This window comes from Fukomys damarensis, unplaced genomic scaffold (assembly GCF_012274545.1).
Source record: "Fukomys damarensis isolate Sample0158 unplaced genomic scaffold, DMR_v1.0_HiC HiC_scaffold_23, whole genome shotgun sequence".
Lineage (NCBI taxonomy): Eukaryota > Metazoa > Chordata > Mammalia > Rodentia > Bathyergidae > Fukomys > Fukomys damarensis.
The window spans coordinates 37,800,357-37,824,756 of NW_022900935.1; the positions used below are offsets into that span (position 1 = coordinate 37,800,357).

Below are 24,400 nucleotides of genomic sequence, written 5' to 3' on the forward strand. Positions count from 1 at the left end.
CTTGTAGTGCTGGTTTGGTATTCATGTAGTTTCTCAGGTGTTCTTTGTTGTGGAAGTGTCTTATTTCCCCATCCATTTTGAAAGAGAGTTTTGCAGGATACATCAGTCTAGTTTGGAGGTTGTTCTCTTTTAGTACTTGAAATATCTCATTCCAGGCTCTCCTTGCCCCAACGGTCTGTGTTGAAAAGTCTGCTATAATTCTGATGGGCTTTTCTTTGCATGTGATTTGTTTCTTTTCTCTTACTGCTTGTAGTATTTTGTTCTTCTGTTGGGTTTCTGGGATCTTGATTATTATATGTCAAGGTGTAGAATTTTTTTTTGATTGTAGCTAGTTGGGCTCCTATATGCCTCAGTTATCTGAATGTCAAATTCTTCCCCTCTGTTTCGGAAGTTTTCTGTCATTAATTCTGCAAACAACTTTTTAAAATCATTTGTATTTTCTCCTGCTACTTCATGGATTCCTATCAATCTTATGTTATTCTTCTTTGCATCATCTAGGAGTTGTTGGATCGATTTCTCATGATCTCTTACTGTTTTTAAGAGACCTCTCTTTTAATGGTCACTGACTGCAATCTTATCTTCTATATCTGAGAGTCTATCTTCGCATTCTTTTATTCTGTTGAGTACACTATCAATAGAGTGTTTAATCTCCTGGATATCTGTTTGAATCTGTTTTATGGATTCCATTTCTTTCCTATGTTGGGTGTTTATTTTTTCCATTTCTTTCTTATGCTGGGCCTTCATGGCTTCTATCATGGTCCTGAGCTCATCTATTTTTTTGTCAGTTTCTGCTCTAGAGTCTCGAATCACAACTTCCATTTTGCTCACTATCTCTATGGTTATCTGGGAAATTATTTCTGTTTTGAATTTTTCTAGAGCCTGATTGATCTGTTTTGTTACTTCCTGTGCTTTGAGTTCAGGGTGTCCTGGTGGTTCACTATTGGCCTTTTCATCCTCATTTGCCCTACTGTTTGCCATTGGTGAACTGGAAGTCTGTCCTTGTGTCTTGCTTAAGTGTTTTCTCATTTTAATTTTTGTTGTCGGACTGTCCTTGTTTTAATCTCTGGGTTATCACCCAAATCTTGAGATATAGTTGCGCCTTAGCTTCTGTGTCTCTAACAACCCACAGACATTCTCATCTTCATAACATCAGAGAAAACAGCTCATCAAATCAACTGCCTTGCTTTCTCCCAACTGATACAATCAGAAACACATTAAGATCAAGCACAACTTGGACATTGACCACCTGTTGTAGTCACTAGTCTATCACCCTTAAATCATTTGAATTAAATTGAATCAAGAAGCAGTCCAGAACATGTCTTCAGTGAACAAACTTTTCAATATAGTAAATTTACCATTTAATGGCTCAGACAGAGCTAGGATGCAAGACCCCTGATCTCAGTTAGCTGATGGCTGATCCCCATGACGCTGACTGACCTCGGGCTGCAAGGCCCAGATTGAGTTCCCCATCCTTCTGAATGGTTGAACTCCACAACATTCTATTACAGGTTTCCCATGCCCTTTCTTTAAAGATGTTCAAAGTTGGGAACTCAGAAAAATACCCTTGATGACCACCTCTGTTTTTGCAGAGTGGGTCCAAAGACTGGCACAGTCAGGATGTCTAAGAGTGCAAGGGGGGGAAGCTTATGGGGGTTCAGGGGTGCCCACGCAGCTACCTTCCTGGTGCTTGAGCGATGGCGGCTGGGTCAGGAGCAGGCATCTGGGTTTTTAATTTTTGAAAATGATGCATGGAAGTGTAATGGAACAAGGAATTACTGCCTAAGATATACAAAAGCCAAAATTATGGCACCTGCATTTTTCAGGAAGAAAGAGCTTTCACTGAAGACCAACAGATAATAAGGAAAGAGTTTCCATTCAGATCCATCTTCCTGAGTCATAGGTAGTTCAGGAATTGAGACAACCCTTGGTAAGGAGAAATAGAGGGGTGAGGACTGTAGCCATGATTCTTAGTGGAATAGTCTGCTCCTTGTATGCTGTGTGCCTGTCCAGTTAGAGATTGTGGACAATTCTGATCCACTCAAACTATAGAGGGCCATGTTTATCTAATCTTGGTCCCAGAGGCCTTTTGCTTCCTTGAATCCCACTCATTAGAGACTCTTGGTTCTACCAGGCCCTCAAGGCCATTTTAAGGCACTTCGCAGGGTTGGGATACCTGCATCCTGACAAAAAGCGTGAATAGTTTCTCAGATCTTGGAAATTGCCATTTTAATGCTTGGTTCCAAAAACAACTTCACCTTGACATTAACTTTCCCCATTTCCTTCCTGACAGGCAGTGAGAGCAGCAGTGGGTTCACTTGTCTTTTTTTTTCCAGTTTGTTTCCTTTTCAAAGCTAGTAGCTCTCAACTTGCACAGTATTTATGGATTTTGAGCATCTATAAGAAACAGCCAAGGCTGGGAATCCAGAATCCTAGCCTTCCTGGCTCTGGGAAGATCCCTCACTATCCCATAAGACAAAAATGAGGATACCTGTCCTCACCACATCAGTCTAAGACTGAGATTTGGTTTGTCGTCTAAGGATGTGGAGGGACAGGGTAATGGAAGTCAGGAAGCTTGTGGTACCTAAGGAGGAAACAGGAAACAAGGCACAGGTATGCATAGTTGTCACTGCGGGTATTTGAACAGTGTCCTCTGTCCTTCCCATCCCCTCTCCCCTCTCCATTAACTCAGAGGCTCCTTCTACCTCAGTAAATTACAACTCTCTTCTCTCTTTCCATCCCTACAGCCATCACTGCCATTCTGTTCTCTAAGCCTTACTCAAACTAGTAAGTTTCTTTTGGTTTTCTATCTTCAATTGATTTTTTTGTCATGCATTGCTCTCTAAACGGGAAGGAGAAGGGTCTGAATTCTGTCACAGCATTTCTCTCATCATTCAGTCCTTTGTAATATGCCTGCCTCCTCCAGAGAACACACTTTCAATCTCCGAGATAGCATCCAGAGCTTCTCAACACACCCTTGGCTCAAAGGAACTCCTCTTGGAAGTCAGTCATCTGCCTTAAGAATTCCCATTAAGGCCATACTCTTAAGTGAAATTAATAAGATACACATGTGTAAATAACAAATAGTTTCTCTGGTGTGAAAAGCTAAAATTATAAATAAGGATCAAAATGTCTAATGGATAATGTGTAATAGGAAGAAAAGGTCTAAAGGTGTAGGGTAAGTGGGAGGGGTAGGAGAAAGGAAATAAGGGACAAGAAAAATAAGAGGAAAGGAAAAAAATGGAAACAAAGTCTTTGAAAATAGGGAGGGGTGGAGGGATGAAGGGAGGGCAGGGGAATGGGGGAAAATAAGAGCTAAGATACGTCATCTACAGGTACAAGAGCCCAATGGTGAATGTTCTTGTATTGTATACCTAAAACATACCAATAAACTTAATTTTTAAAAAATTCCCATTAAAGTTCACCATTTCTTCATTATGTCCCCTTGTGCTTCTGCCCTGTGCCTCACTTTGCAAAAACTCTTCTAAGTTTTTATGAAGTCTAAGAATGAGAATGGGAATGTCTGGATAAATGGAAAAATGAGTCGCAAGAATATTTCCAGACTGGCTGTAGTCACTCAGACCTGGGACTTGACCGGTGATATTGACCCAGGAAAAATGAAGTGGTTCCCCCTCCAGCAGAGATATCGGCCCAGTAATGCTTTGTTGTCATGATTTTCAGTTCACCATGGAAAATGGGATGAGTTGTTGGCATTTTTTCAGCAGAGATCTCATGGGTTAAATTTTAGGACAAATCTAAAATGTGTTAATTTCCTCCTTTGATATTTGCATCTAAATGTTAGAAAACCACTGCTAAATGCAAAACAGGACAATGGTAGTACTGGAAGGAAAAAGTGCTTTATTTTCTAAACACTAAATGCGGACAGTTTTTCACTCCATCTTATCCTTCCTAACTGGACCATGATGAATTATCACCCCCTGCAATAAAGTCGAACTCAACAGAATCCTCAGCTGTAGCGCAGGTATCCTGCTCTCACTTTACTCATGGACCCAGTGTAGTTGTCATATGCCCTTTACGTAACTGACTACAGCATCTAAAATTTTCTGGGAACATGGGAAAGAGAAGGGCTTCTTATCAAATAAAATTATGTACCCATGAAAGCCGTCCTCCACATGGTACCAGATCACTGGGACCCCCTGGTCTTCCAAGCACTTCTTGTAGAGCAGGACATCATCATGGAGGACGTCTTGACCACAACTCACTATAAAGAGGTCAGGAAGCTGTGCGACGATCTCATCTTCTGCTAGGATGGGTGCATTTGCTACATTGAACAGATGTTTGGTTTCCAGATAGGCAGCCTCATTAAAAGGTCCAGGAAACTGGGGTTCCTGGAATATGTTCTTGAAACTCTGTGGGATATTGTCAGAGCTGAGCCATTCCCTGTACCTCATCCAGGTGTCTGGGGGTACACAAGCACCTTTCACCATGGCATCTCTCCAGGAGAGGTCAATGGCCGCGTATTTACAAAGGCACATCAACATGAAGTCCCAGGTGAGGAATGGGACATTTTGGTTCTGCTGAAAGGATGGTAACTGGAAATTGATGCACTGGATGACTGGGTAAATCAGGACCTGTGCCTGGATCTGGAGAAGATCTTTCTGGCCCACCAAGGCCTGGGTGACCTGGGCCACAATCCCTCCTCCGGCACTTTCCCCACAGACCACAACCCGGGAAGGGTCCACACCATAGGTTTTCAGGGTCTTCAGGAAGTGGATGGAGGCATTCAGACAGTCATTGGTAACGATGGGGTAATGGTAGTTAGGAAACTTGTGGTACCTAAGGAAGGAAGAGGTAATGAAGAACAGTGCAGTGTACACAGGTGTCACTGAGGGCCATCTGGACAGTATCCTGTACAGCCCTTAGGAGACTTTCCCCAGTTAGGTTTTCAGAAGGGCCCTAAGAAGGAACTGTGTGTACCCCCACTGTCTTCCTCTGTTAATGTGAAGAACTTCACTAAATCCTGACACTCCAGGATTCTAGACTTCCAGCTCATGCTCTCCTTCCTATGCATACCCAAACCCCAAACAAGATCACACAAGTTAAAAGCTATTGACTTTGGAAGGGGAACAAGCAGAGGACAAGAAAATGGCAAGTGAATATACTGCTGGTTCAAAGACAGTCAGTGACCACTATGATGGGACAGTGGTGTAACAGAAGGCTGGAATGACAAAACCAAATAATGATTGTAATAAACTAGTACCCTTTGTAGCACAGTATGTTTCATCAAGTCCACCATGAGGCCCTGATAAAGTAAAAAAAAAGGCATACTGTCTGAATAAAACAAATTATCACCAAGAGCAAGACTGATTAAACTCTAGCTTCACTTTCCCTCAGTCGATTCAAAATCACAAATGTTGTAGTTCACACATCTGGACAATGAACTCTTAGGTTCCCCCTAGGTTTACCTTAGATAGCAACCCTACTGTCTGAATGATGGCAACAGATACCCCAGTTACTTCCCAGAGAACTAAAGGATGCTTTTGCTGAGAACACTGATTTTTTCCTCCAGGACAGAGACTTTTCATGCGTGCCTAAAATGGGATAAACCACATGGAATCTCTGTCTTCATATTATGTCTGTTTCTTTGGCTGCTTTCACCCATCCTTGAGTCAGTTTCTACTCAGTTTTGTACATGGAAGTATTGACTGTTTAATAACTGTTCTGTACAAGACTATGACACAGGGTTAGTTTGACCTACTGCCCATTGGTGTGAATATGTGTCTCTACTATCCCACCCTTCTATTTTTCACTGGTTCCCTACCAGAGGAGCTGGACTCTTGTGCGTGATGCCACCAGCTTTTGGGGTGACTCAGCAGTTCCTAAGCAAAGTTGAGCCCCTCTTTACTTATCAAGTCCAACGCTGGTATGTTTTCCAGTGGGCAATGATGCCACATACACAGAAACTGAACAGCCCGTAGAACATGATCAGTGTGACTACCCAGAGTCCAAGTACCTCAAACAAAGATTTTTTTCATTCAGCAGTAACTGAAACCATTCTGAACTCTGAGCTTTCACAGTGAATTAAATCTTCTCTAGCAGTTTTTTTCTGGGGGGACGGCGTCTCACTAGGTCACTAATATTTCCATGAATTTCAGCCTGGAATCCTCCTACCTCACATTCCCAGAGGTTACGTTTGGTCATTCTGTCTGAAAAATTGTTCACTTCCTCCAGGCAAAGCCCTGCTTTGGCTGAAACCTCCTACCCCATAAAACTTTGCCTGTGCAGAAATGTGTATGCTTATAATACTTGTCACAGTCTGGCCTGTAGCATCTCATGCTATCCTCAGGTATCACTCCCACTGCCTGTCATTAGGGGAGTAGGAAAGCTAAGACTAAAGTCAAGATGCAGTAGCTCTCAGCCATAAAAAGAAGAGGACAGGAGAGGAGAGAACATCTCCCCATTTTCAGTGTCCCTGAGGCACCTCCTCCCAGACATCACCCACTGCATGCACCTAGTCCCCCTCTGCCCAATCATTCCACCAATCATCCCTTTGGAATTGCTCTGGCCCACAGGCCAAATCTCTATGGATATCTGTATTCACATACTCTGTGAATGTTCTTGAAGATGTCAAGTCAGCACTCATGCATACCTCTCTGTGCTCTCTGTTCAAGGGACCTTAGTTACACCCAAGGTCTTTGGAGACATGGGCTCTAATGGCAAAAGTTCAGACACAATGGTGGCCAGTTGTAAGTCACTGTGTACTGGAGAAATGTTGCATTCCTCAGTGTTTCCAGAGAGAATCAGTGGTGCTAAATGGCCTACTGGAGTCACACAGCTGAGCTCTCTACTTAGACTGGTTAGCAGCCAAGTTTAGAGGGGGCCGTCAGACATTCAGATGCTAACAGGATGGCTTTCACATTCTCTTACCTGCATTCTCTAAACTTTTTCCTCCTTACTTGTAGATATCTCTCAGAACAAGAACTAGAATCCTAGTCAGTAGTCCCCACTCTCCTTCAATGAATTCAAAGGCAACCCTGTTTCTGAAGCAACAAAACTGTATTTTAAGACACTCTCTAGCTTGTTCCTATGTGGCTGGCAGTTAGTAGGTAGGTAGTTAGGTACATAGTTATTTAACGATATGATTAGAACCTATAGACCATCAACCCAAGCACAGTCAGGACTTTGACCATGACCTTCAGCCAACCCTGACTACTCCACATCTTTTCTCACCTCATGTTTCCCTGAAAAAGGAAAGTTACCTCGAATGCTTGATATTTCATCCTTTCCCTTCCCTATGTGGCATAGCTTTGTTTGAAATACATATATATTTATAGAAGATATTATTTTGATTTTAATTACTTTAAACCTAAAAAATATTCATCAGGTTTATGTCATTTAAAAAATTATTTCACTTGACATTGGGTTATTAAGATCTAGGCACATTGTGATGCAACTTTCTACATTATTAGTAACTGGCCATGAACACTCTACAACAGCCTGGGGCTACGACATGAACTATTCACTCTCACACTGCTCTTTCACCACTGCCCTAAAGCAAGCATCTTTTCAGGCTGCCGCTGCTTTGAATGAGCTGTACCAGTGTCATGGCTGCACATCGATGAGTCTTCTTGGTCAGGTACCCTTCGCTGCTCTACAGTTATCCAGGATCCCCCTTGCACCTTCTTACCAAGGAAAAGCTGAGAACTCTCTTAGAAACTCACCCCACATACAAAAGCACAGAATCCATTTCCCAAGCCAGGAAACTGCACAAGTTGTGGTAAGAATCTGCAAGATCCAGAGTTGCCCACAAAGAAGGACCAGCATCTCCCCCACACAGTCCCAGGAGAGCAGCTGCCATGTGGGCATGGGTTGATGTCCCACTTGTGTTCCTACTCTGGTGACTGAAGTGACTCTGATTGGCTCTGCCAGGGAAAATCCAGACATTGCCCTAATCCTATCTGTTGAGGAAGGAGCAGATCTTGAAGATCACATTTTGCATTAACTAATTTTACAAAGTGGGAAACTGAGGACCAGGAAGTTTTAAGGATCTGAAATCGACAAAGCCAATGTAAATCAAGTTGAGCATGCCTTCCTGGAAAAGTTAATAAGGTGGTGTATTTATATCGGTTAGCGTATAAGTGATGGCTGTGCCAGACACCTGCCAAATGCTTCACCCACTCAGCCTTTCTGAGTTCATGCAGTTGGCACTGAGAGGTACCAGGGAGTCTGTCCACCTCCTCTGTCACACAGCCACATCCCAATCCCTGGGAACAAGCTCTAGATAGGATCCAAAGCATCAGGATCTTTAAGTTACACCAGGTGATTCCCATATCAGGAGAGTTTATAAAGGGGCCACTTTATCATTAGGGCTGACTGATGGGGTGCTGGTGGAGGCGAAATTCAGGCAGATACATTGAGGGGTCAGCTGAGTTAGAAGACCAGCACATCTCAGCCTGGCTGTACAGTAGGTTATCTGGTGCCTGGAACCACCCTAAAAAGGGACTCAGTCAGCCTGGGGGAGGGCAGGGATGGTTGGACCTTAAAGCTCCCAGAGGAGGAAACAGGCAGGCAAGGCTGAGGTCTCTGCAGGCTGTGGCCTGGGCCCTGCTGACCTGTCCACCTTCATTGCCAGCTCTGCCACCCTGACTTCCTTCTTTCTCCAGGGCCAAAGCTGCTCCTGATCAAGAGCTCTGCCCTTGCTGCCCTGCTGCTTAGCCCGAGCAGGGCCAGGTCAGTGTGAAGCAAGTGAGTTATTGAGTCTGGATGCCAAATACAGGACACCAGACACTCAACCTTGCAGGTAGATATTGTGATGCAGGATTTTAGAAAGTCAAAATTAATACCGAAAAGTGCTGTAATGAGCAAAATAATCAGTTTTAAGCAGACTCTTGCTTTGCATTTGTACAAGTCACTCAGCTCTGTCTGATCCTGACTGCAGTTTTTCTGATATTATGTTCAGCTTTGATTTTTGTGTGAGTACTGTCTTCAAATATTGCCTTAAAGGGCAGTAATTGTCCTGATGGCTGAGGTATTTTTTGCCCCTTATTTTGAAGGTGAAGGCACCTTCCTCTTTGGGCTGCCCCACCTGGCTCAGAACACCCCTCTGTGCAAGCCATCCATAGTACCCACTCCTCCTCATCTCCTAGGCCTCTGTTCAAATGCTACCTTCTTGAAGAGACCTGGTCTGACTAGCAGAATTTAAAGGCAGCAACTCTGGGTCACTCTCCATTTCAGCAGCTTGTGATAGTTTCATATCAGCTTGTGAAACTACCTACTTATGTGAATTCACTGCATTGTCCAGCTCCCTCATTGATGGGCAGGTACATGAGGTCAGGGCTTGGGTCTTCCCTATCCCTATCTGTCTGCTGTGCCTGAAAAGGGTATAACACTAAGTAGGTCCTCAGTAAACATTTGCAACCCATCCCTGCCTTTACCTTTGGAAATGACATCCCAAAGTCATCTTCTGGGCCAGGGGGCTACGTAGGGGTTTTTGAGAGGGAAGAATGCTCATAAGGAGGGGTCCCTTGGATAGGATGGATGTGTTTCTAGTTAAATTTCAATATGCCTCCTTGTACGTGTACATATATGCAAGCATGCACCGATCCATTTGTACACTTGCAAACTCACCTATTTATGCAGTCACTTACCCATCCATTTACCTCATTATTCATTCATTCAGACAGTTAACCCTGTAGCTAAGCACTGACAGTCCACCAACAGAGATACTAGCAGTTTTTGCTGCATCCTTGCAGTTCACATTCTAAGTTTGGGCAGATAATAAAAACAATCAGAGGACCATTGTCACCTGTGCTTGTGACAAGGGCTACAGAGCCATTTAACAAGGATGGAGACAGCAATGGCTATGGACTAGGGCAGAGTTTGAGATAAGACGCTGGGTATGGATGCCCTGAGAGGAGGACCCTTGCAAACTTGTGATGTGGACTTTTTTTGGTAGCACTAGGAATGGAACCCAGAACCTCACACATGCTAAGTAGGCTTCCTACCATTGAGATACACACTCAACCTTGGGGACAGCGTTTGAGGCTTAGCAAGCTGCAAGCACAGAGGAAGAGATGCAAGGAGCCTCCCAGAAGTGAAGAAGGTGGGCAAAAGAAGATGGGTACCAACCTGAAGAGCTGAGAAGAACCTGTGTGTTTAAGGTCATTGAGGCATAAATACCAAGATCATGTGCCCATGAGTGTGAGTGGGAAGAGGAGGAGAAAACAGCCAGTGTTCTGTCAAGGGTCACAGACTATCATATAACTATAATAGCCCATCAACTGAAGTGAGCCCCCAGCCTTCTGTCTGTGCTCCCCTAAAGAAGGTCCCATTGCTGATTCCTTTGACTCACTTCATGAGCTTCTCCTGGTATCTTGGGCAGAGTTCTGCATACCCTGTGGCCCTTCTTTTCCCACACCACTGGGAAGCTCTTTACCCAGGCTGCCCAACACTGCGCCTCCTCCGTGGTAGAAGATGATGCCTCAACGAGGGCTGCAGGATGCTGTCTTGGGCTGGAAGAGCCTCACAGGGATCGTCCCAAAGAATGGGTTGGTCACCACCATTTCAGGGTCCTTGTGTATTTTGACCACCATGCCATCTATAAAGCAGATTAAGCCAGGCAAAGAGCCCCTGACCACACAGCTAGTAAGAGGCAATGTGAGAAGAAATACATTATCTGGCTGCCCTCTAGTCAATAATTCTTAGCCCTGACTTCTTTCACAGTTCTCCCCAGAGATAATCAGTGTGAGCTGTTGGGCCACTTCTAGATCCCCACAGTTGGGACATTGGGATGAACTCAAGTTACCCACCTCTTACATAAGGACAAACTTTTCTTCTGAAATCTCCCGGGACTGTTGCAAGTGTTGTTCTATGGCCAGCATCCCACACCACAATTTTCTCAGGTCCTGGATGGTAGGGCCATCCTGAAATACTGCCTGAACTCATTCATGATTACTTCAGGAGAGAGTACCTATGAGGTGCCTGGCCCTGTGCTTGGCTACAGGAAGAAGAAGCTGAACGTCATAGTCCCTGCCTTCAAGGTACTTACATTTTGAGGAAGGTAGGAAAAAAGGACAAACACCTGAGAGCAGGTAAGCGCAAGGAAAGAGAATGATTGCCCTATGAAGGAAGTTTCAGTCCCCGTATAGGCCTGGGTGCACAGGAAATTGCTCTGAAATTATTCAGTTCTCAGGAAAGAGCTCTCTCACTAACTGATGCTGCGTGAATGTTTCATGTTGACTAAAGGGAGGAAATTAGTGGGAGGTAGTAAGAGTAGGGAGTGGGGAAATTAGGGGAGGGAGAGTAGTAAAAGAATGAAGGGAAAATGAAAAAAAGAAACAATGAAAAAAAGAGAAAAAGAAGGAAGATGAGAAAGAAGTGTGAAGGAAGTGAGGGAGGAAGAAAAGAAGCAGGGAGGGAAGGAAAAAGGGAAAGAGGGAAGCAAGGTAGTTGTGAAGGAAGGTTATTGGACAAAACATACCTCATTCCCAAGTCCTTAATTAAGTGCCTATTAAATCCTAATGTTGTGCTCCCAGGGCGCAGGTCAGGGGCAGAGTACCCAAGTGGGTAAGAGGATCAATGAGAACCCCTGTCCACTTGCACTTAAATGCTCTCCTTTGCACTAGCTCAGTCTGCAGCTTCAGCCACATTCTGTTCTCTGCACCTGTAAGGAGGAGAGTAACTATTCTCAAGTGTCCCAGGCACACAACAAGCACAACACTCAGGTTTGTTAAGTGTGCTTTCCACAGTAGTTCTGGTCATTTTGTTCTCTCTTGGAAGAAAACAATATGGGCCAAAATTGCCCACAAACTATCCCTTGGTATATATCATTTTTCAGAAAGGAAATAGAGACTTGATGAGATTGTCATGCCCTTGACTTTCGCCTCAATACCAAAAAGTAGTTTTGTAAACCATGTCTGGGGGACTCTAGAGCTGCTGGCCAAACCCTCATCTGGCTGATTCAGTGTCTTTGGAAGATTGGACAGAAAAAGAAAGTGAGCCATGCTTCTCATTTGTTTCTTCATTTAGTTGCCATTAAAAAGCACAGAGCAACTGTAGTACCATAACCATTTAAAGTGTGAAGAAGAGAACAGCTAAATAAATTATCTTCCTATGCAATTGGTTGAACTCTTGCAAAACTGAAACTGTACCTTGTAAACTACATCCCTGTTACTGTGCAGCCCCTAACAACCACCATTCTAAAAGTATTCCAAACCACTTTAGCTGCCATCCTTAAGTGGGATACTGTAGCATTTGTGTTTTGGGGGCTGGTTTACTCCATTTAACATATTTTCCTCAAGCTATATTCAAGCTATAGCCATGCTAAGATTGTCTGCTTTTGAAAGAATGAATAATATTCATTATAGGTATATACCAAACATTTCTATTTTTTTTCTCAGTGCTAAGGATGACATCCAGAGCTTTATACAAGCTAGGAAAGTACTCTATCCCTAAGGAACAACCACAGAACCATACTTTTCTGTCCCATTCATGCAGCAATGGACATGTAAGGTTCTCCACTTCTGAGCAAGTGAGAATCACAGTGCTGTCATTAGGTTTGTAGGGACCAGCAGAATTTTCCTGGCTCTTCTTCTCTTGTGATAACCAACCAAATCCCATTTGAAACCTCACCACCATTGTGTGCTTGTGCTTGGACAAAGCACCCAAAACCCACATCCCATTTGGCAGAACACCTGCTGCAGTTGCAATGTTTTTGTTTGTTGCTCATTTGTTTGTTTTGTAGCTCAGCTAAGTGTGTGAAACTTCCTCTTGCACCCACTAATGTGGCATGGTTCTGCTTCTGTAAATTCTGCTTGCTCTCCCCCTGAGGCCTTCCCAACTGAAAAAATGGTTTAAAAGGAGAAATCCAATGGCTTCACAGGGCTGAGAGATATTTCTAGGCACGAGTAGCCCCCTCTTGGACAGCTGCTTTAAATAAGCAGACTCAAATCTGACTCAGAGTGTGGCACATCTGTATAGTTCCAACTCTCTCCCTATAATCCTCTCATTCAGTGAAGTGGTCATAGCAATTGGTGAATGGGAAAGATTAACATTTATTTAGGGCAAACATTAAGAAGAAAAAGGAAAAGCAACACACATGAAGTACTCAAGGAGAAAAGGGTGCTTTGAAGCAAAAACAGGACATAGCTCCTGCAAGGAGAATGGACTACTGCACAAATCACAGGGCAGCAGCACAAAGTTAATTGATGCCATCCTTTTGTATCTTCGTTTCAGCATTGCATCCAGGTGGCCCCACATGCTAGAACATTGGTGTCAGATGCTAGATTCCCCATGTTCTCATGTCAGAAGTCTGGTCCCAGGTGCAGTGCTCAGCTGGATCTTGTGTCAGGCTCCAGAGCTGCTGCCCTACATGCGTGATAAACAAGGCTCTTCAACTGGAAGGTGGTGCCCAATTGCCCCACCAACATTGCCATCCCCTACTCTCCTGCCTCAGTACCTAAGAGTTCAGCAAGAGGAATTTTCACAAAGCAAATTCAAGAAACCAACTCCAAGATCACAACACAGAACATCTCTGATGACCACTGCTCCTTGTCACAGCCACCACTCCTGTTACACACCCACAAAAGGGCTCTGATCTCATTCATCTCACAGCCAAGACTCACTTCTCTGGTTTCTGAAGTTTACATAAATAGAATGCTGCAGAGAATGTTTTTCTGTCTAGATTTTTTTCATCCGGCTCTGTGTTTGTCAGATTCTCCCATGCTGTGTACATGAGCTCATTCCCTATCATTCTTACACACCATTTCGTGTGTCAGTATATCAGTACATATGGACAGAATTTTCCAAGTTATCACACTATTACCTCAAATTTCCAAATACACAGTGGCTTCACAGTCTGTGAAACTGAAATTGGAAGCCTCCATGATTTTCTTCATCTGATGGCACCAAAGCTTTGTCAGTGAAGAGGAATGGGGAGATGTAGCAGTAGAGGAATATTCTGCTTCTTGGTTCCAGGCACTACCTCGGGAGGCTTCCACATTGTATGGACTTTGGCCTGCATCCAGCTTCTGCACTGTGGGAGGAAACAGTAAATAGAAAGGAATTATGAACTATAACATGATACTGGTGCAAAAGAAATTAGCCTATAAGAAGGAAAATAGATCAAAAGACCATGAGAAATGTATATGAAATGATCCACCACTATTCGTAGGACTGAGACAAAGAACTGAAAGAAGATATCATTTTCTACTCCAAATGCTGTAATCCAGATCTTGCTGGAAATGCTCAGTGAGACCCCCTGCCTGGAAGAAGATGATGGTCTATTGCTGCACCTCTTGGTTTGAAAAGATGTTACACACACACAATTTGTGTGGAAATCTGCACTCTTTGTTGATAAACAAATACATTAAGTCACAGGGAAGAGTTTTCATGGAAGAACTGAAATGAAACCACCCAAGAGGGGTGAATGAGATTGGCTTCCATGCCAGGAAGGTGCATGGAGCCAGCAAAGCAATTCAGAGTTCTACAAAAGCTGAATCTGGAGAAGCAAATAGAGAAGATTTTATTGCTGAAAATATTAGGGCAAATAGCTTGCAGTTACTAGAGGTGAAGAACTTGGTCAGATGCCAGGAGAGACAGACAAGAAGGACACCTGGGTGGGAGGAAGTCAAAGACAAACCTGCTGCAAAATGTATTCCCTTAGGGTAATTGTGAATGTGCCTTTATGAGCAGACAGCAGAATCATCACACGTGAAGCAAGTAGACTCACTGAAATATTCAATCCAGTCACTAAACATAGACATGAATATAAACAATAAGCATCAACAGAGGTTAATGGTGACTCTGTTGATGGGGAATGAACCTATGCACAGAGTTGCTATGTAAGGCAATGTTGTGTTGCACACCTGTGCTTGCTGTATCTGGCAGACTGAGTCAGAGCTATCCTGAGATACAAGCCCTACCTTTTGCTGCACAGTTACATCCTGTCTCAAGAAAGGAGAAAAATAATCAGAGTTGCAACAATAAAAATCTAAAATCTTCATTTTAACCACCCAAACCTATGAGACATGCAAAGATGCAGAAATATACAATCAATGCAAAAGAAAACACACAGAATTTGCCATTGAGTGAATCCAGATATCTCATATAACAAAGACTTCAAAAGAGCTATTATAAATGTTTTTAAAAACAAAATAAATAATGCTTAAATAAGTACAGAAGAGAAAAAAATGGCACTTGCTTCATAAACAGCGAAGCTAAAAATAAATAATTGAAGGATACAATTAGAAAAATGAAGTATTTACTATAAGGAAAAATAGGTTTGACCTTGAAGAGAGAACACATAAACTTAAGGCAGATGTGATGGCACATGTTTGAATTCCCACATACTTAGGAGGCAATGGCATCGTAAGCTTAAGGCCAGCCTGGGAAACTCAGCAAGTTACATCTCAAAATAAAAATAAAAAGTACCGGGAATGTATCTCATTGGTAGAGTGCTTGCCTAACATTTGAAGGACACAGGTTTCTGTCTTAGTGCCACACAAGAAAGAATACATAAACTTGATAATACATATAAAGAAATTATACATTCAAAGAACAGAGAGAACATTAATGAAGGAAAAATAAGAATAGCCTCAAAAAACAGTGTGACACAATTTATAGCAACATATATTTATTAGCAGTATCAAAAGAAGAAAAGGTAGAAGAAAAATGAACAAAAAAAATCAAAGAGGTAATGGCTGAAAACTTCCTAAATTTGCTGAAAAAATATTATTTCACAAATCCAAGAACCTATTTCTAAATACCCAATAATCAAGGCAATGAAAGTCAGTGACTGGAATAAATTTGGAGATCAACAAATGTTAACTATTTCACATAAGGAGCCCAAAATAAGTATGTGACCATCACTGGAAACTTCATGTTGTCACAGGATACCACAGAGAGACGAATCAGTGTATAATTTATGTATTCATCAACATTCAGGATTGTGTGTCACATGCCGCGATAGAAACACAAGTAGACAAGTGTGAGACTTTTCCTGGGAAGTAACAAAAGTACAGGGGAAGTGAGTATGAGATGATCCCTGATGGTGGAGAGCATCCAGGTGGGAGATTCCAGGATGGGGGCACCTAGAGGAGGGGGAACTTGCTTTGAGAGCCTGTGGGTGGCTGTGGATGTGCTCAGGTGGAAAGAACTGTGCACATGGAAAGTAGAATCTAGAAGGTACACATGAAACTGAAAGGAGACCAGTGTGTGTGGCAGTGGTGTGTAGTGAAAATAAAGTATAGAAATCAAAAGCTGGGAAAAACAGGGAGATGTTGAGAAAACCCAAGAGTGCAGAGCAATGAGAAAATTCTCACAAGGGACCTGAAGGAAATACTTAGAACACATACCTTTACCCTAAAGAGGTGACCAACTTTCTGTCATTGCATAGCTTCCCTATCCTAAATCCTTATGTCAGATGGAGGAGTGCCCAGCAGACATAGGTGCTGTGAGGATTAAGTGGCCAGCAGGAGCCCAAACACACTGGACAGAGAGGAGCTCACACAAACCCTGCATGTACTGAAGGCCAGTATAACCAGGAGTGAGGGCCGAATGCCAGACAAAGACACATTGCTCAGTAAACACACAGCATGCTCAGCAGTTCTGTGAGGAATTTGTTCTTCAGAAGCAGGCAGCTCAGCCTCAGGCTCTCTACACTAACATAACTTCTAAGGGGTTGTCACTTACTGAGGACTTCCTGTTTACTGAACTTCTGTCGTTCTGACAGTTTGAGATGGGTATGGAGGAGCGACACTAAAACTGCATCCGATGGCGTTATTTTCCTAAGACTGTTGCCAATTGTGTGAGACTCCCCGTTACTTTCCTTACTGTTCCCATAGCAGCTTACGGATATCCCCATTTAAAGACCTACCTGTTTTGGACTCTTCAGTCTTACACTTGCTGCTCAGTTTATTTTCCTTAGAACAGTTCTGAAACTCTTGTTTATTGAAGCTCAATTTTTTGTACGATTCGCCTTGTTTATGGAATACTTTTGCTAACTGTGCTGTGCATTACTGTGGTGTAGTCTTTTGTTCTGTTATACATTGCAATACTGCATTTAAGAGTTAGGCAAAGAAAAGCAATGTTATCTGGTTAGACCATTTCTTTGTTCTGAATATTATAACGTATATACCATTTACAGCTCCTGATTTAGCAACCAGTTAATTCAAAAAGATGACTGGACCGTTAAGGAGCAATAAAATAAGCAAGATAAAACAGTGGCAAGCTCCTTGTGAGATTTGTTTAAGAACCACACCACCTCCTAGTGGTACGCCCTGGTATTAGTCTCACTTCACTGTTGCCCACACCAAGGCCCACTTTGCTGATCCCACGTGGAAACTCTTGCAGATCTCTAATGCAGAAGGACTGCAACCAGAATCCAAGCACCTGCTTTGTCTCTTCTCCAGTTGGACAGACAGATGCATGAACAGACAGATAGAGGCTCATCCTCATGGTCCTCCATATCCCAAGGCCACCCTAGCAAACATTTTCTGGCACTGACACCCCTGGATTGGTGCCATTCTGGACTTAAACACTGGGTAACTACAAGCAATACAGATCGCAGTGTTTTGAGCAGACATTCCAAAACAGAGAGTCTAGAAGGAAGAAACCACATAAGGCATTCAGGGTGGTAAATCATACCTCCCTGTGCATAGCCAGCTTCAGCCTCCATCACTACAAACAGCACTCCAGTCATTCACAGCAAAATTCCCCTGGGCGCAGTGCTGAAGATGAGAAGAAAGAGAGCTCGCTGCCCAAATCATTCAAGAGGAAGATCGCCGTTGTCTCAGCTACCAAGGGGGTGCCAGCTATAAACAGTGACACAGAGCGGGGCCAGCCTGGTCGGAAGCGATGTTGGGGAGCCAGCACAGCCACGACACAGAAAAAAACCCTCCATCAGTATCACCACTGAATTGCTCAAGAGCCTCATCCCTGACATCAAACCCCTGGAGGGGCAGGAGGCTGTTGTGGATCTTCATGCTGATGACTCCCACATCTCTGAGGATGAGACAAAGCATAACAGCGATGATGGGACTCATGACAAGGGGCTGAAAATACACCGGACAGTCACTCAGGTAGTACCTGCAGAGGGCCAGGAGAATGGGCAGAGGGAGGAAGAGGAAGAGGAGAAGGAATCTGAAGCAGAACCAGCTGTACCTCCCCAGGTGTCAGTAGAGGTGGCCTTGCCCCCACCTGTAGAACACGAAGTAAAGAACGTGTCATTAGGAGATACCTTAACTCGGTGGTCCACTAGCCAGCAGAAGTCTGGAGTTTCCATTACAGTCGATGACCCAGTCCGAACTGCCCAGGTGCCCTCCCCGCCCCGGGGCAAGATCAGTAACATTGTTCATATCTCCAATTTGGTTCGTCCCTTCACTTTAGGCCAACTGAAGGAGTTACTGGGGCATACAAGAACCTTGGTGGAAGAAGCCTTCTGGATTGACAAGATCAAATCTCATTGCTTTGTAACGTACTCAACAGTAGAGGAAGCTGTTGCCACCCGCACAGCTCTGCATGGGGTCAAATGGCCCCAGTCCAATCCCAAATTCCTTTGTGCTGACTATGCCAAGCAAGATGAGCTGGACTATCACCGTGGCCTCTTGGTGGACCGCCCCTCTGAAACTAAGACAGATGAGCAAGGCTACCACGGCCCCTGCACCTCTCCCCACCCCCACCACCAGTCCAGCCACCACAGCACCCTCCGACAGAGCAGCGGGGGCAGGAGAGGGCAGTGCGGGAGCAGTGGGCAGAGCGGGAGCGGAAATGGAGCGGCGGGAGCGAACTTGATCGCTAGGGGCCACGTTCACGCTCGAGGTCCCGGTGACCGCCGCCGCCAAGAAAGCGCAAAGTCTAAAGAAAAGAAGAGTAAGAAGAAAAAGAAGGCCCAAGAGGAGACACCTGCCAAGCTGCTGGACCACCTTTTCTGAAAGACAAAGGCAGCTCCTTGCATCTATTGGCTCCCGCTGACTGACAGTCAAATTGATCAGAAGGAGGCAGAGCGGGCTGAACCGGCCAAGGAGCGGGAGAAGGAAGCTGAGCGGGAAAGGAACCGACAGTTGGAGCGGGAGAAACTTCGGGAGCACAGCCGGGAGAGGGACCGGGAGAGAGAGAGGGACAGGGGAGACCGAGACCGAGATCGGGAGAGGGAGAGGGACAGGGACCGCGAGCGAGGCAGGGAGAGGGACCGCAGAGACACCAAGAGCCACAGCAGAAGCAGGAGTCGGAGCACACCTGTGCGGAACAGGGGCAGCCGCGGCTAGCGGGGACACCACTAGGAGACCTGCAGGTAACCAGCCACTCTGCCCCAGGGTTATAGGCCACAGCGGGGTAGGCACAGTCACCACCCCCTGAAACTCGGTCTTCACACCATTTGCCCAGTGCTGACGACGACTGCGTCCTGTCCCCACGTACCAGATGGAGCAGCCTAGGCCTTGCCCCGCGCTGCCTCCTCCTCCTCCTATCCCCTGGGACCTAGCCCTCCTCCCTCTCCTTTCTCATCATCCTAGAGAGGGAAGAGCTGGGTTAGGAGAGAGGGGGCCGGCCAGCGGGAACAGCCAGGTGCCCCACACCTCTCCATCCCGCTCACCACCTCGGTGCAGCTTCCCTAGGAACAGCTGGGGCCAGGACTAGGTCAACTATGAGCTGAATCAGCGACTCCTCCTGAGTCCCGGGCCCCTGCAGGTCCCGCTCTGACCTGCAGCCCTTGCCTCTCACCCACTGGTTCCACTTTATATCCACGTTTCTGCTTTTGTTCAATTTTTTTTATTATTATTAAATGATGTGGTCTATGGAAAAAAAATATTCCCCTGAGCAATCACCACAGCCTTGAGAGGGGCAGAAGACAAGCCATGACAACATTTCTCAGCAGCAGGCTGCGTTTGGTATCGCCAGTGTTCCCGGGGAACCTGGAAAAAAAAAAGCAAACCCAAAGACAGCAGACATATTGTCCTCAATGGATAGTGGGAAACCTCAGGCTCAGTGTCCTCTCTCCACATCAACTCACTTCCTAGGCTGCAGGAAGTACCCTCTATTCTGTAAATCAGGCCAGCTGACTCACTCAAGGGAGATCCCTGGGGATACCTTCCCAGACCTAAAATTTCCAAGAATTAGGGGACAGTCCTTAAGAAAAAAGTTAAAAAGCTAGGGACTTTCTAAAGCCAAAGCAGCATGTCAGTTGCTGTTGTGTGAGGGTGTTGTGGAAGGAATTGGCAAGTGACATGCACATACAGATGAGCTGAATAGAAGTAAAATAATAATTTTATTTTACCAGCAAAGGGTCGCTCACATTCACAAAAGGCAGCGCCAGTGATTGACCACTATTGGGTTGCAGCCATCTCTATTATAGGTCATCCCACATTTTTCCAACATTTTCCAGGCCCCTAGACCACCCACAAAAGTTCTCTGTATCAAGGAATCACACCATGAGTATGGGTTTTTCCTTCTGAGACAGAAACTCAGGCAGGGGAGGCAAGGCCAAGCTGCTCTTATACTTCTGTGAGCCTTTAGGATAGTTGGATGGGGTTGGATGGAGTTGCCCAAGCAGCGTGGAGTCCAAGAACATCCCCAGAGTGTGCACTTCCCTTAGGGGCAGAGTTAGGCGTGCAGTGCAGAGGTGGTTTTTCCCAGAGGAGAAATGTGGTGGGCTTTAATTTCAAACCAATGTTCTCCAAAATGGGTCTCAGCTTAGTTTTAAAAAACACATTGTCGAGTCCTAGTCTAAGCCCCAAAGTGAAGACCACACTGGTCTGTGGTGAGTTACTCTGTTGTCCAGATTGGGAGCTTTCAGGTTCTGCTTGACCCTCAGTACTCCATCTTACACCTCAGCAGTTTACTTCATTCTAGTGAAAATGCTGAGGCTCAAGATTTGGTACCTCATGAGACAGGAATTCAGATAGATCATGGTCAGGTATGACAAGCCAAACACATCTAAAACACAACCCCCCGCTCCACAGCACAATCACAGGGCATGAACTGATAGTGTAATCTTTCAAGTAAAAATTTCCACTTGTGAACTCACCAGATGAAACTGAGGACACATGGTACATCACATATCAGGAGCAAGAGAAATCATGTGCATGAGCTTATCCAACATGGCAGACCATCAATGCAACCTGAACAACTGAATAATGTAAAAGGAGGAATGCTCAACACAGATTGGCTGGTGCAATGTTGATCAATTACCCTATCACACAGTTTGCTGTGCTCAGCATCATAAGACCAAGAGGCCATAAATGCTGACTCCTACACCCTATCTCAGCTCCTCTCTATCTCCTTGCTTTATATGAACCACTCAAACTTTCTTTTGTATATTAAAGCTTTGAATTAGCTCTCATGTTTCACTTTTGAGAAGTCCTGAAGCTCTGGGAAAAAAGTATGCCTGCTCTGTAATCTATCTATTCTTTGGTCACTTTACATATGTCCATAGACTCCCTGCCTTGGATTTCTTCCTCTTCAAGACTGTGAAGCCTTTCTCATCCATTTTACCAGTGCAATGTGAAGTGTGATGTGTGGCTTCAGTGTTACAGATATTAATAATTAAGATTGGAGTGAAATAACCTCTCATTGCCAAGCTAATTGATTACCAAATGAAACCTGAGTATTCCATGTAAAAAAAAATTAGGACATTGAGGTAGCTCATGATTTTATGATTATTCAATAAATTCTGACATTTTGAAGAGACATCAATGGGTAGGACCTGTGCTACTGGCATAGCATAGCTCACTCATGAAAACTGCAAAATACTGAAGGGTTATTATATAATAGAAATTGTGCCCATTTTTCAGGCCAGCAAATCACACTACAGAGGCACTTTTTTATGAAGAACAGGCTGCTGCTCTAGTCTAACTCTTGCACTTAAATTAACTTCAGCAGACCAGACTAGAAATCAAAATGGAATCACTCAGGACAAAATTCCTTGTCACAAACCTGAAACAAGGTCTTTCATCTGATCTTCTGAAAAATCACCATGGGAATGTCAAGAGCCAACAACATTCCCAAGCAAGACACTTTCAATGGCCTGATCACATTGTCCTCTCTGCCTTAATCTTTACACAAAATGAATAACCTCATGTAAACCATTAAATTATTTTTCTAATGTTCTGGCTCCCCAGTCCCTCTTTACAAGGAAAGTAACTTTGAAATAAACAAATTCTGTGGGTTTTTTTGCTTGTACTCAGCCCTTGGCTATCTATAAGATCAACCAGTCTCTCTGCTTAACACATTGTTTCCACAGAGCAGAGCAGTTCAGTGATACAGCCAAGTGTTACAGCTCAGTGTGAGAGCGAACAGCCACAGGTGAGACACATGGCTGAGGGTTACAGCTCAGTGTTGCTGCCAAAAGCCACACCTAGGCAGGCACAGCTGAGCTTTATGGCTCCAAGTGGTGGCTCTGGAACACAGCACTGAGGCACAGCTGAACTTTACATATCAGTGTGGCACCCGTGGAACACAGCTTTCATAATTTGAAGACTCAAGAGTCCGACAGTCAGTTGAACTGGTGGAAAAAATATTTATTACACTGGCAGGCCCCAGATGGCTCAGAGGACTCTGAGCCCTGAACCAGGAATGACAGTCTCCTTATATAGGAATCTACAGGATAGGTGAGCATACTGAATGAAGCAAGGGGGTGGAGTTACAGCACACTCCTCAAACGCACACCATGTGAGCATGCTCACTGAAGCAGGGGGGCAGAGTTACAGAACATTCCCGAGAGGGGGCAGAGTTTAGCAGAACCTTTGTGAGGGGGAAGTATTGTTTTTGTCCATGAGCCCGCTCATGGAACAAATGTTCAGGGATTGGAACAGGGAGGGCAAGGAGCAAAATCACCAGCAGACTCTGGGGAGGTTTCTGGAATGCATCCATTTTAACAAGTTCAGCCAGCAATTTATAAAATTTTGAAAAATAGAGTGGCAAAGGGGGAGTAATATATTTGGCTTAACAGGATTGGTTATTGGAGTGTCCTTGGTCAAGGCAATGGAGGCATCCAACTAGGGTGGACAGGCGAGGCCACAGCTGGACATAGACAAGGCTCAACCACATGAGCTAGACCTCTACTAGTGTACTAAGAGACTTACATGTGGTGGACTTGACCCAGTCAGATTTGTACCTCTCCTACAGGGCAGAGCTCAACAGGAAGTTCCTGAAATGTCACACAGTTCAAATAGTCACAAACCATTTTGATAGACTGGGCAGGAGCCCATCAGCAAAAACTCACTTTCCCAAAAATCATTCTATGAAAAAATGGAAGCAATGCAAGGGGCTGTACAGCACTTCTCCATCAACATCAGCACTTTGATTTTAGTTTATGGAAGAAATTGTTACCGAATTCTAAATTCCATGAAGACATCACATAGGATCCTGCATCTAAATCGTTATACTTTTTTCTTTTAACAAATGCTAAGCAATGTGACTTAATGTTACATAAAAACCAAGTGGAGAGCTTAATCTACACCAAGAGCCTCTTCCAGTGTGTGTCTGGTCACTCTGAACAGTCTACATACTTCTAAGTTTCAAGAGTGAAAATAGCATTAAGAGAATGGCATCACCAGCACTATTACCCACAACAGGGACCTGAAAGTCCTGAGGAGCCAGAGTATTTTCTTAGGTCTGACAAACCTAAGCTTGAAACTGGAATTTCAGAAGTACCAGTGGGCCAGGGGACAGTAGTCATGGCAATATTATCAACAGGGCATGGAGTCCAGGAGCCCTTACAGGTATATAGAACGCACAGATGGTAAAGTCCCTTGTGTAAAATGGCATCCTCCTGGATCCTTTACATATTTGGGGGGGGGCAAGGAATCAAACCCAGAGTATGGCACATGCTACACAAGTGCTCTACCATTGAGCCATGTCTCCCACCCACCCAAATACTTTAATTCATATCTATGCTACTTGTAATACCAATACAAAGTAAAACTTTATTTAATTTTGATATATAGTTTACCTATATTTTGTATTATGCCTACGTATCTTATTTGTAATCTTTGGTGAGAGACTCAAGGAATGGAACTTTTTGCCTGTTTCCTACAGTGTTAAGACCTAGAGGTTTACAACCCAGCTTCCCAGTAACAATCTGGCCCCAGAGTCACTTGGAACCTATTCTGTTTATTCTGACTGCTCAATTTGTAAATCCTCTGTGCAGTTGTACTCTGCTAATGTCATTTGCTTAATGTGTTTCTTTAGCAGAATATGAAGACAGCAGGTCTCATAGTGGTAGAGAAATGCTATACAATAAGAGAGGCCCTTGCCTTGCCTCCATTTATTTTCCATAGAATATTTTGTTTTGGAAATCTAAGTCCGTGTTGCTGGGCTCCAGCCCAGTGTATCAAAATGGTTTGTGAATGCTTAAACTGTGTGACGTTTCAGGAATGTTCTGCTAATCTCTGCCCCCTCACAACAAGGTTCTGTTAAGCTCTGCCCCCTCTCAGGAATGTTCTCTAAG

At 44.2% G+C, this 24,400-nt stretch overlaps 2 pseudogenes; one reads left to right on the forward strand and one right to left on the reverse strand.

Moving 5' to 3' along the window:
• Positions 1 to 4,019: 4,019 nt before the first annotated feature.
• On the reverse strand, positions 4,020 to 10,550 carry LOC104864899 (annotated as a pseudogene).
• A 354-nt stretch (positions 10,551 to 10,904) lies between these two features.
• On the forward strand, positions 10,905 to 19,220 carry LOC104864925 (annotated as a pseudogene).
• Positions 19,221 to 24,400: the final 5,180 nt, after the last annotated feature.